This window comes from Loxodonta africana, chromosome 21 (genome assembly GCF_030014295.1).
Source record: "Loxodonta africana isolate mLoxAfr1 chromosome 21, mLoxAfr1.hap2, whole genome shotgun sequence".
In the NCBI taxonomy this organism is placed as follows: Eukaryota; Metazoa; Chordata; class Mammalia; order Proboscidea; family Elephantidae; genus Loxodonta; species Loxodonta africana.
In genome coordinates this window covers 886040-899175 of record NC_087362.1, presented here as the reverse complement: position 1 = coordinate 899175, position 13136 = coordinate 886040, and the positions used below count along the sequence as shown (strand labels likewise).

At 40.2% G+C, this 13136-nt stretch overlaps 1 protein-coding gene and 1 long non-coding RNA gene across 5 annotated transcripts in view; both read right to left on the bottom strand.

Annotated features, from left to right (window-relative positions):
• ENPP6 (ectonucleotide pyrophosphatase/phosphodiesterase 6) overlaps positions 1 to 13136 on the bottom strand; it is a 337158-nt gene that overhangs the window by 94936 nt on the left and 229086 nt on the right. The gene's annotated exons all lie outside the window — the stretch shown is intronic.
• LOC135228344 (uncharacterized) lies at positions 93 to 13135 on the bottom strand. The gene is made up of 2 exons (XR_010318787.1): positions 6096 to 13135; positions 93 to 5919 (listed from the first exon to the last, which is right to left on the bottom strand). It is a non-coding gene; the product is annotated as an uncharacterized LOC135228344 (long non-coding RNA).

Below are 13136 nucleotides of genomic sequence, written 5' to 3'. Positions count from 1 at the left end.
CCACTTACAGTTCATGAATCACATATTTATATCTCCAGTTCTCTTCTCTGGGTGCCAAAGCTGCTGAATTGACTTTCTCAAACCCAACTGAGAGGCAATATTCCAAAACCTCTTCTCCTTCAGTTTTCCCACCTTAGGCGAAGACCCATCATCCATACAGTTCTATACTATATTTTATGCAAATAATGCATGCCTTCTACAGTTGTTTGCCAGCCACTTCTTCCTGTCACTAGGTATTTTTGTAATTGCCACTATGCCAATTTTTTTTCCTTACATGTTGCTGTAAATAAATAAATAAATGAGCATAACACTTAAAAAATACCTCGCTGGGAGAGGGAAAGGTTGGCAAACAAATGTGGAAGGTTGCATTCTTTGGGTAAAGACATGGTAAGCCAGAAACTGAATGCTATGCCTGTCACTGCTCCCTTGTTCCCAAATCCAATCCATCACCAGGTCATGACAATTGTAATTTCTAAATATGTCCAATCCATCCATTTCTCACCATGTCTCCTACCCTAGTCCAGGCTATCCCTTCCTCTTACCTAGGTTACTGCAGCAATTCCTGACTGGCCATCCACACCCGTCCATTCTGGATGCTTACATTCCACTCTCCCTGTTGCAGACGGAATAATCTTTTCAAAATGCAAGTTTGATACTGTCATCTTCCTTCTTGAAACTTTCCAATAACTTCTCATTGCTCTCAGGATAAAAATTAATATTTAACTTTGCCCACAGAGCCTGACCTTGAACCTGCTATCTTTTCTCCCAATCCAGGACCTTAGCACATGCTGTTCCCTCAGTCTTGAGGCTCCTTTCTGCAACACCCCTGCTGCCACTCACCCACCTTACCCGTCCTCTCAGATGTTAACTCCTGTCACTTTCTCAGGGAAATGTTTATCAAACCTCTCAGATTAAACCAGGTCTCTTAATAGATGAGTTATATAGTACAATATACTTTCCATTATTGTAATTTTCACAATTGGACCTTTACTTTTATTTGGATAACCCTGACTGGATGGTAAGTTCTAAGGTGTTTGGGGGGAAGCAAGGGGAGGAGAAAGTAGGGTGTTTTTGCTCATCATTGTCTCCCGAGAGTCTATCAGGGCCTTGAGTCACCACCTTCTAAAAATATTCTGTGAAGAAATGGTCTGGCCATGATTTATGAAGCTTGGAGGTTCATTCCTGGCTTGGCTTACAGGCCATAAATAGAGCTGATCTTCCTCTTTAAGGCTCTCCAATCATCATAATGGACACTGTTGAAAAACTCTGAGTTCTTTTGGCCGAGATATCTTCCTGCAAAAGGAGACTGGATGTGGCTGGACAGCTATGAAAGTTTCTAACGCTGGAGAAATTGCTTCTGCAGCAACAGCCCAGAGTGGCAACACCTCCTCGATTCTCTGCAGGCAGAACCAGGTCAAGGCCTGGAAATCCTGCACCGAAAGTCACTTCTTTCAGACAACCTCATGCTTGAAATGTGAATCTGTAACCATTTTCTTGCTGACACAGACAGACAGCATCAGTGATGCAGACCTTGCCAAAGGTGGAGTCACTGACTTACAGACACAGGAAATGATGCAATGTGAATTCCACTCAAAGAGTCTTAGAGAATTTTGACCCAGGCCTACCGTTGCCAGGCAACATTAGCTATGTGAGCTTGGATTTAATTTGGTACTTTGGTAAGTCAAAGTTTTTAACACATGTTTCTATCATAAAAAGCTCAAATCAATTAGATATCATGGATATAAATGTGTTGCCATGTCAAAGGCCACTTGGCAGCCCTGGGCACAAAATTGTGTTTTCCTTCTGGAAAGGGGATGAGTAGCTCTGATCAGTTTCTCAAAGGGGTTCTTGACTTACAAGTGCAGGAACCATCAAACTACATACTGATTAAAGCCTCTTCTAGTTCTAAAATTATATAAATCTCAAAGTTTAATGTCAAATTGATAACATTAGTGGAAAATTTAGTGAAAACCCATATCCTTTGACTTTGCAATGTCAAGTACCTGCATGAAAAAAAAAATTCAGTTTTTATCCAGATGTTTGATGTTATGAACTTAGTTGTACATGCTAACTCACACATTTGTACAGCCGATGCTGGGCTCTTAATTACCCATGTGTCTGAATGCATCTAAGTTCAGCCTAACCAAAAGTGGTCCAGAATCCACTACAGCAGGAAAGGGGAAGTGGCTGTGGATGATCCACAATCCTTGCCCAACAGTCAATACATGCCGCTTTACTCATCCAAGTGAAGTCAACTTGATTATCACAATCAAAACCTGGGAGGAACTGGGTCAGACGCCTTCCTATTAGCTCCTCACCCTGTCCACCTCTGGAAAGTGGGAGAGTGGAAGCCAGGTAAAAATGTGTCTTTCTCCACATAGAAGGTGCCTCGTTCGTCAGAACACCTGCACGAACAGGGAGAGTCTAGACCCATACCTAACCGCATCCCAGGGATATGAGAGTGGTTGCCCTTAAGTCCTCCTGAATGCAAGGCTGTAGGGAGTTAACACTGAAAACACATGAAAAGAGATATAGAACTCCAAGGAGTTTTACCCACAGACTCCTAAAAGGTTGCTATTATCGATCCCTTTGTAAAATTTTACGACAGCCACAAGAATAAACAAAATCTGCTGCTACTGTGTACACTAGCACTGGTGGTCCAGGGCGCTCAAACTCTGTTTCCACAGGATGTCTTACTTATTCTCCATACTCGCAAATTTCTCCTCCTTCCTGTGCTCTGGGTTGCTCTGCCCTGTGAATTACGTCTAAGTCTCTTCCTTTTCTACCTTAATAAAATTTCCTTGCCCTCAAACTAGAGGGATAGGATAGGAGTGTAAAGGTAGTGAACAACACATATTTAGCTTGTCCTTTGCAGAATACTCTTGGGCCATGGTGGTATAGTTCCTGGCTTTTTTTGTTGTTGTTGTTGCAGGGTAGGGGGAACTTCTGCCCTGAATATTTGATTAGGGCCTGGGATCATTTCCTGAGGTACATTTCTCCCTGCACAGCTCCATAGCACCATTGGGTGGGATGCTAAAGAGTCTGTTTACAATAATAAATCTCTGAAGACTTGAGGTGGGACACTGTGAACTCCTCGCCACTGATCAGTTTTTCAGTTGGCTGCTTCATCTACCTGACAAGAAGACTTGAACTACTGCCATTTTTAAATTGCACTTCTAAATATTGGCTTAATGGCGAGACTCAAAGTGTCATAACACAGCTCAGTGGAGCAACGCAGATTTTCCAGACCTCAGAGAGAGGTCTGCACAATATCCTGTGGGGCATGGAGAAGGAAAAGGAGAATTTAAGAAGAAAAATAAAACCAAGTCATGTTTTGAAGAGAAGCCACTGCACTTCACTTAATCTTGCAGAGACAAATGAATACTTACTGAGCTATTGCTGTAGCTGGAGGAACCAAGGTGAAGGGAGAAAGGACAGTGGTGACCATTAATCACTCAGCCGCTGACCAGTGAGAATGGAGGGTGCCAGAACACTCCAAGCTGGGCTGGGCAGCAGGGCCTTCGGAGACGGCTAGATCTCACAGAGCTTTTATTTGTATATCCACTTTAGAAAGACTAAACAGTGTCTATGAAACAAAAGCTTTTTGTTCTAATTTCTGTCAAGACTTCAATATAGTCAGATCTTTAGCTAATCTTTATTTATGTCATTGAATAAATTCCAGGAGATCACCTTTTTTAGATTCTTCCCTCCTGATAGGGCAATTGACACTGTAATTGATCTTGAGTGTGTTTGTCACACTACAAAGGAAGTGAATGGACCTTTCTTGCTCTTAAGGAGCTGATTCAGAGCAGTAATGAGATTTTTTTTACATGCAAATTAGCTTTGAGATTTTGTAGTTGCTCAGTGACATATATATTCAAGTTGTTTATTATTACTAAAGCTCTAGATTCTCCAGGATGAGATAAAAAATAATGTCCTGTAATACTGCAGACAGAAGTCTGAAATATGCTGACTGCCACTTCTTTAAAGTCTCTCTGGACCTTGCCATGAGTGTTGGCATCCATGGCTATGCAAAAGGCAAGCCACAGGGGGTCATATGTGGAAGAGGCAGCGATGGCTTGAGGCTGTAGGGGAGATGCTCTTCAGAGCATGAAGAACCTAAGTTCCAAGACATAGAAAGTTAAACTAATCAGATGGCATGCAAGATAAGTATTTATGGCATGAAGGCAGTATTCATCTGGACAGTTCTTGGATTTGTTTTAGGCAGTCCCTAAGGCAGTGTGGCTACTCTATCCCTCTCCAAAGCCTATGTATGTGTGCCCTTATGCTTGTTGATAATATTGCTTCTGAGAATGACCTCTAAGTGCAATAACATGTTTTGGCTTTAGATCTCATCACATTAGGCTCACCCTGAGCTTGGCTCCTCGTGCAAGCATGATAGCCTGGTTGATGTGTCCACTTGCTTCCTTAATCAAAGGTCCGTTTAAGGTAATGAGTCCTCCTAAATCCTTCCCTTGCTTGAAAGCTTCCTCTCCTGTAGCTGAGATGGCTGCTATGGAAGGGAATCTTCTGAAGGAACTCTGCAGGAATCCCCCCTGAAATTTTCTGATGGTGGAGCCAACCTGTGTCTCTTTGTTCTGCCCAGTTTTTAATTAATGCAACCTGCCCAAGCTTTCAGGAGCTCACCTATGGATATCAGTTGCTGCAATGTGGCAGCTTTCACATCATCTACCACACCCACAGCTCTGTCAGCCACCTGTAGGTCTGCTTTCCATGGTCTCCATCTGGCTGTGTTCTATGCTCCTTCAAGAGCTGGCACAGCCTTGAGTGCCCCCAGCAACTCTCCCCATGATCACCTTTAACCAGCACCCTCCATACTCAGTGTGGCCATCTGTGATTCAGCCTTGTTTACTCATCCTTCTCTCTACTTTCCCCCATCCTGGCCTACCACCTCCCCCACAACTCATTACACTTTCACAATTCTCTCAGGCTACTTCTGCCCTCCAACCCAGAGCAATTAGCTCCCTTCATTAAAGACTGAGCTTTCCTGTTGTAAGAAATGGTAAGTTGGGTATCTTGTTATCACCGAATCCTCTCATCCTTAATGAAAGATTTCTGACTGTCAAGATGAAAGTACCCTGAGGACTTCTCTCAGCAGCCAGGGCAGTCTGCAGATTACTTACCTCATTGCAGTAAGTAAAGTGGCTTCTTTTCTCATTGATCTAGGACACGTGGGGGGAGGATTAATACAAAGGGACTTCATTTAATGCAGTACCAAAAAGTTGTAAGTGCCTTGGATCCTCTTCAGTATTGCAGGGGAGCTCAAAATCTATAGGAATGGTACGCCAAATTATTTTCTAAAGCAAATATTGTTAGTTGTCCATCAAATTGGCTCTGACTCGTAGCGACCCTATGTACAACAGAACAAAACATCGCCTGGTTCTGCACCATCCTCACAATCACGGCTGCTATGTTTGAGCACATTGTTGTAGCCACAGTGTCAATCTATCTCACTGAAGGTCTTCCTCTTTTTCTCTGACCCTCTAAAGCAAATAACCATCCTTTAATTTAGCTCTTCTGTATATCTAAAATTTTGCAGATGGAAAAGCATGTTACACTGTAACAATATTGCTGAATGAAGGTATCTTGTTTATTGCTACTATAATAGAAATACCACAAGAGGTGGCTTTAACAGAAATTTATTTTCTCACAGTTTAGGAGGCTAGAAGTCCTAATTCAGGGAACCAGTTCTAGGGGAAGGCTTTCTCTGTCATCTCTTGGGGAAGGTCCTTGTCTCTTAAGCTTCTGTTCCTTGACTTCTTGGTGATCTTCTTGTGGTATGGCATCTATCTTCCTTCATCTGTGCTTGCCTAATCTTCTCCTTTTATATCTCAAAAGAGACTAACTTTGGAGGTTGGGCCAAGTTGGCAGAATAGCCAGATGCTTCTGGTGATCCCTCTTACAGCAAAGACAAAAAAAATCAAATGAAACGATTATATTTATGACAAGCTAGGAGCCCTGAACAACAAAGGCAAAGTTAGGAAACAGACTGAGCAGTAGGGGGAGAGAGAGGTGGTTCAGAAGTAGAGAGGAGTTCCTGGACCTGAATCACTGGGATCCCTTAGGCACCACACCTGGGAGCGGGTGTGTTGGGCTGGTGGTAGTATTCAGTCACCATTTTCTCAGGGAGAAGCAGCCAGCTGGATAGCCTAATCATACCTCTGGAACCAGAAAAAGAATAGCGCTCTTGGCAAAAGCTAAGTACTTGACTGTATTTTACCATACCCCCTGCCCCCAAGCCAGCTTCAGTGGCTGTTGATTTCCCTGGGCCTGAGATAGGCCATCTGAGCACCCTGAGCCATGCTCATGGACTTGGAGAAGGAATAAAATTTCAACACGGGGAAAAGATAATTAGCCAGCTCCACTATATTAAGTACTAACCTGGGGAGCTCAGGACTGGAGCAGCTCCTGTCCAGGCATAAACAGTCTGTAGACTTTAAATACCTTTCCCCTCTGCGTGGACCTGTGTGGGCCTATTTCAGAAGAATAGGCTCTTGCTGGCAGACTGCAACTATTTAAGCTGTGCAGTGGAGAGGTGGGTGTTTGATATTTGACACCGCTTTGCCTATTAAACAGGGTCCTCGCCTACCCACATCAGGGGCATAAGGACTGGTGGCTCCACGCAGGTCACCCAGCCACCCACAACAGGGGTCCAAGGATAACTAGTAGCTCCCAGTCCTTACAACCAAAAGCATTGGATGCCCATGGTCTGTCTGCAGAACTCAGCCACCTGTATGCTCTAGGGAAAAGGGAAGCACTTTCCTCAGAGACACTTGGGGGATGGCTCTCAACCCCCTGCCTTGTTCAGAGCATGACCCCCTGCTGCAACCAGATACCAGTACCTACACCAAACACCCCAGCCCCACAAAGACTGTAGGACAGAGCCTGTACCACACACTTGATGACCAGCTACCTGGACACCTGAGCTGAATCCACACAAGAAAACTGAATGGACTCATCAGCTCATATAACTGATAACACCTCTAGCCATCTGGTGACAGGATGTCAGAGCTCCAAAGGCAAAAATAATCAAGCTGGCTCACTCAAGCAACACATCTGGGCATATCAAAACAAAACAAAGCAAGAAACTAGGATATAATAACCTAATACAATAACATATAGATGGCTCGGAGACAACAGTCAATATCAAGTCACATAACGAAACAGAGCATGATTGGCTCAACAAGCTCTCAAAACAAAGAATCAATGGATCTTCTAGATTAAAGTGCCTTCCTGGAATTACCAGATGCACAATACAAATGATTAATATGCAGAACCCTTCAAAACATCAGGAAGGAAATGAGGCAATATGCAGAACAAGCCAAAGAACGCACAGATAAAGCAGTTGAAGAAATTAAAAAGGTTATTTAGGAAAGTAATGAAAAATTTAATAAGCTGGAAAAATCCATAGACAGCAATCAGAAATTCAGAAGATTAACAATAAAATTACAGAAGTAGGCAACTCAATAGAAAGTCAGAGGAGCAGAATTGAGCAAGTGGAAGGCAGAATTACGAACTTGAAGATAAAGCACTTGGCACCAATATATTTGAAAAAAATCAGATAAAAGAATTAAAAAAGAAGAAGAAGAAAGCTTAAGAATCATGTGGGACTCTCAAGAGAAAAAACCTACGAATGATTGGAGTACCAGAACAGGGAGGGGTAACAGAAAATACAGAGAGAATTGTTGAAGATTTATTGGCAGAAAACTTCCCTGATATTGTGAAAGATGAGAAGATATTTATCCAAGATGCTCATCAAACTCCACATATGGTAGATTTTAAAAGAAAGTCACCAAGACATATTATAATCAAACTTGCCAAGACCAAAGATAAAGAGAGAATTTTAAGAACAGCTAGGGATAAATGAAAAGTCACCTACAAAGGAGAATCAATAAGAATAAGCTCGGACTACTCAGCAGAGACCATGCAGGCAAGAAGGCAATAGGATGACTAACATAAAGCATTGATGGAAAAAAATTGCCAGCCAAGAATCATATATTCAGCAAAACTGTCTCTCAAATATGAAGGTGAAATTAGGACATTTCCAGATAAGCAGAAGTTTAGGGAATTTGTAAAAACCAAACCAAAACTATGAGAAATACTAAAGGGAGTTCTTTGGTTAGAAAATCAATAATATCAGGTATCAACCCAAGACGAGGACACTGGACAGAGCAATCAGATGTCAACAAAGACAGGGAAATCACAAAAATAAATCAAGATACAAAAACACTCAAAACAGAGAAACGGCGATGTTATTATGTAAAAGAAGACAATATTAAAACAATAAAGAGGGACTAAGACATGTAGTCACAGGTCTTCCCTATGGATAGGAAGACAAGACGATACAAAGAAATAAAAGCTAGGTTTAAATTTAGAAAAATAGGGGTAAATATTAAGGTAACCACAAAGGAGACAAACTATCCTACACATCAAAATAAAATACAAGAAAAAAACAGGAGACTCAGCAGAAACAAATCAACAACAACAAGTATGAGGAAAAGACAATATGTAAAGATGAACTACTCAGCACAAAAAAATCAAGTGGGAAAAAGAAACTGTCAACAACACACAAAGTAAGACATCGAAATGATAGCACTAAATTCATAAAAAAAATACCCATAATTACGCTGAATGTAAATAGTCTAAATGCACCAATGAAGAGACAGAGAATGGCAGAATGGATTAAAAAACATGATCCATCTATATGCTGCCAACAGGAGACACACCTTAGACTTAGAGACACAAACAAACTAAAACTCAAAGGATGGAAAAAAATGTATCAAGCAAACAAAAATCAAAAAACAGCAGGAGTGGCAATATTAACTTCTGACAAAATAACCTTTAAAGTTAACCCCATCATAAAGGATAAGGAAGGACACTAATGATTAAAGAGACAATATACCAGGAGGATATAACCACGTTAAATATTTATGTACCCAATGACAGAGCTGCAAGATACATAAAACAAACTCTAAGCTCATTGAAAAGTGAGATAGACATCTCCACAGTAATAGTAGGAGACTTCAACACATCACTTTCAGTGAAGGACAGGGCATCCAGAAAGAAGCTCAATAAAGACATGGAAGATCTAAATGTCACAATCAACCAGCCTGACATCATAGACATGTACAGAACACTCCACCCAACAGCAGCCAAGTATACTTTCTTTTCTAGTGCACACAGAATATTCTCTAGAATAGACCACATATTAGGTCATAAAGCAAGCCTTAGCAGAATGCAAAATATCGAAATATTACAAAGCATCTTCTCTGACCATAAGGCCATAAAAGTAGAAATCAATAACAGAAAAAGTAGGGACAAGAAATCAAACACTTGAAAATTGAACAATATCCTGCTCAAAAAAGACTGGGTTATAGAAGACATTAAGGATGGAATAAAGAAATTCAGAGAATCCAATGAGAATGAAAACACTTCCTATCAGAACCTTTGGGACACAGCAAAAGCAATGCTCAGAGGTCAATTTATACCAATAAATGCACACATCCAAAAAGAAGAACGGGCCCAAATCAAAGAATTATCGCTACAACTTGAACAAATAGAAAGAGAGCAACAAAAGAAACCCTCAGGCACCAGAAGGAAGCAAATAATAAAAATTAGAGCAGGCTTAAAGGAAATAGAAAACAGAAGAAAAACTGAAAGAATGAACAAGACCAAAAGCTGGTTCTTTGAAAAAATTAACAAAATTGATAAACCATTGGCCGAACTGACAAAAGAAAAACAGAACAAGAAGCAAATAACCCGAATAAGAAATGAGGCGAGTGATATTACAACAGAGCCAACTGAAATTAAAAGAACCATATCACATTACTATGAAAAATTGTACCTTAATGAATTTGAAAACCTAGAAGAAATGGATAAATTCCTAGAAACCCACTACCTTCCTAAACTAACACACACAGAGGCAGAACAACTAAATAGACCCATAACAAAAGATGAGGTTGAAAAGGTAATTTAAAAAACTCCCATCAGAAAAAACGCTGGCCCAGATGGCTTCACGGAAGAATTCTATGGAACTTTCAGAGAAGAATTACTACTAAAGGTATTTCAGAGCATAAAGAGGTCGGAATACTCCCAAACTCATTCTATGAAGCCAGCATATCCCTGATGCCAAAACCAGGTAAAGACACCACAAAAAAAGAAAATTACAAACCTAGATCCCACATGAACTTAGATGCAAAAATCCTCAATAAAATTCTAACCAATAGAATTCAACAACATATCAAAAAAATAATTCACCATGATTAAGTGGGATTCATACCAGGTATGCAGGGATGATTCAACATTAGAAAAACAATTAATGTAGTGCATCATATAAATAAAACAAAAGACAAGAACCAGATGATTTTATCAATTAATGCAGAAAAGGCATTTGACAAAGCTCAACACCCATTCATGATAAAAACTCTCAGCAAAATAGGAATAGAAGGAAAATTCCGCAGCATAATAAAGGGCATTTACACACAGCCAACAGCCAACAGCCAACAGCCAACAGCCAACAGCCAACAGCCAACAGCCAACATCAGCCTAAACGGAGAGATTCTGAAAGCATTCCCCTTGTGATTGGGAACCAGACAAGGATGCCCTTTATCGCCACTCTTATTCAACACTGTGCTGGAGGTCCTAGCCAGAGCAATTAGGCTAGATAAAGAAATAGAGGGCATCCAGATTGGCAAGGAAGAAGTAAAAGTATCTCTATTTGCAGATGACATGATCTTATACACAGAAAACCCTAAAGAATCCTCAAGAAAACTACTGAAACTAACAGAAGAGTTCAGCAGAGTATCAGGATACAAGATAAACATACAAAACTTAGTTGAATTCCTCTACACCAACAAAAAGAATATCGAAGAGGAAATCACCCAATCAATACCATTTACAGTAGCCCCCCCCAAGAAGTTAAAAAACTGAGGAATAAATCTTACCAGATATGTAAAAGACTTATATAAAGAAAACTACAAAACACTTCTGTAAGAAACCAAAAGAGACCTACATAAGTGGAAAAACATACCTTGCTTATGGACAGGAAGACTTAACATTATAAAAATGTCTATTCTACCGAAAGTGATCTATAGATTTAATGCAATTCTGATCCAAATCCCAATGACATATTTTAATGACATGGAGAAACAAATCACCAACTTCATATGGAAAGGAAAGAGGCCCCGGATAAGTAAAGCATTACTGAAAAATAAGAGCAAAGTGGGAGGTCTTACTCTACCTGATTTTTGCGCCTATTATACCGCCACAGTAGTCCAAACAGCCTGGTACTGGTACAACAACAGATACATAGACCAGTGGAACAGAATTGAGAATCCAGACATAAATCCATCCACATATAAGTGGTTGATATTTAACAAAGGCCCCAAAACTTGTTAAATGGGAAAAAGACAGTCTTTTTAACAAATGGTGTTGGCATAGCTGGATATCCATCTGCAAAAAAATGAAACAAGACCCATACCTCACACTGCGCACAAAAATGAGCTCAAAATGGATCAGAGACCTAAAGATAAAATGTAAAACAATAAAGATCATGGAAGAAAAAATAGGGACAACATTAGGTGCCGTAATGCATGGCATAAACAGTATACAAAACATCACTAACGATACAGAAGAAAAACTAGATAACTGGGAGCTCCTAAAAATCAAACACCTATGCTTCACCAAAAGAGTAAAAAGATTACCTACAGACTGGAAAAAAGTTTTAAGCTATGACATTTCTGACCAGTGCCTGATCTCTAAAATGTACGTGATACTGCAAAAACTCAACTGCAAAAAGACAAATAACCCAATTGAAAAATGGGGAAAAGATATGAACAGGCACTTTGCTAAAAAAAAACATTCAGGTAGCTAACAGATACTTGAGGAAATGCTCATGATCATTAGCCATGAGAGAAATGCAAATCAAAGCTACAATGAGATTCCATTTCACTCCAACAAGGCTGGCATTAACCAAAAAAATACAAAATAATAAATGTTGGAGAGGTTGTGGAGAGACTGGAACACTTATACGCTGCTGGTGGGTGCAACCACTTTGGAAATCGACTTGGCACTTCCTTAAAAAACTAAAAATAGAACCTCCATACAATCCAGGAATCCCACTCCTTGGAATATATCCTAGAGAAAGAAGAGCCTCTACATGAACAGTTATATGCACGCTCATGTTTATTGCAGCACTGTTTATAATAGCAAAAAGATGGAAGCAACCAAAGGGCCCATTAATGGATGAAAGGATAAATAAATTATGGTATATTCACACAATGGAATATTACACACCGATAAAGAGCAATAATCAATCCGTGAAACTTTTCATAACATGGAGGAATCTGGAAAGATTGGACTGGACTATGGGATAGACAATGATACTGGTAAAGAATGAGCTTCTTGGATCAAGTACATTCATGAGACTATGATGGCATCTCCTGTCTGAAGGGGAGATGAGAATGTAGAGGGGGTCAGAAGCTGGCCAAAAGGACAAGAAAGAGAGAGTGGAGGGAAGGAGTGTGCTGTCTCTTTAGGGGAAGAGCAATTAGGAGTATATAGCAAGGTGTTTATAAATTTTTGTATGAGTCTGACTTGATTTGTAAACTTTCACTTAAAGCACAATAAAAATTAAAAAAGAAAAAGCCTTCACTCCAAACAAAAATAAAACTTGAAAAAGGAAAAAAAAAAGAGAGATTGACTCAAGACACACCCTACACTAATACTGCCTTATTACCATAACAAAGAGAACCCATTCTGAAATGGGGTTATAACCACAGGTATAAAAAGTGGTATACCAAAAAAAAAAAACGAAACCCAGTGCCGTCGAGTTGATTCCGACTCATAGCGACCCTATAGGGATTAGTATACACAACACATATTTTGAGGGGACAAAATGCAATCCTTACCAGAAGGGAATCAGGAAATGGCATATGTGTCTGATATTATGTTAGGAAGTTCAAAACAAAGTAAAAGGATACCCATAAGGCATATTTGTTAAACAAAGATTCCATTCTTCAAGCTATGGCTTGGTCTTTGAACAGGATGTCTACGGCCTTTGTCCTCAAAGAGGCCTCATGGTGTTCTGGGATTTGGAAGGCTGGAGGGGCCTGGAT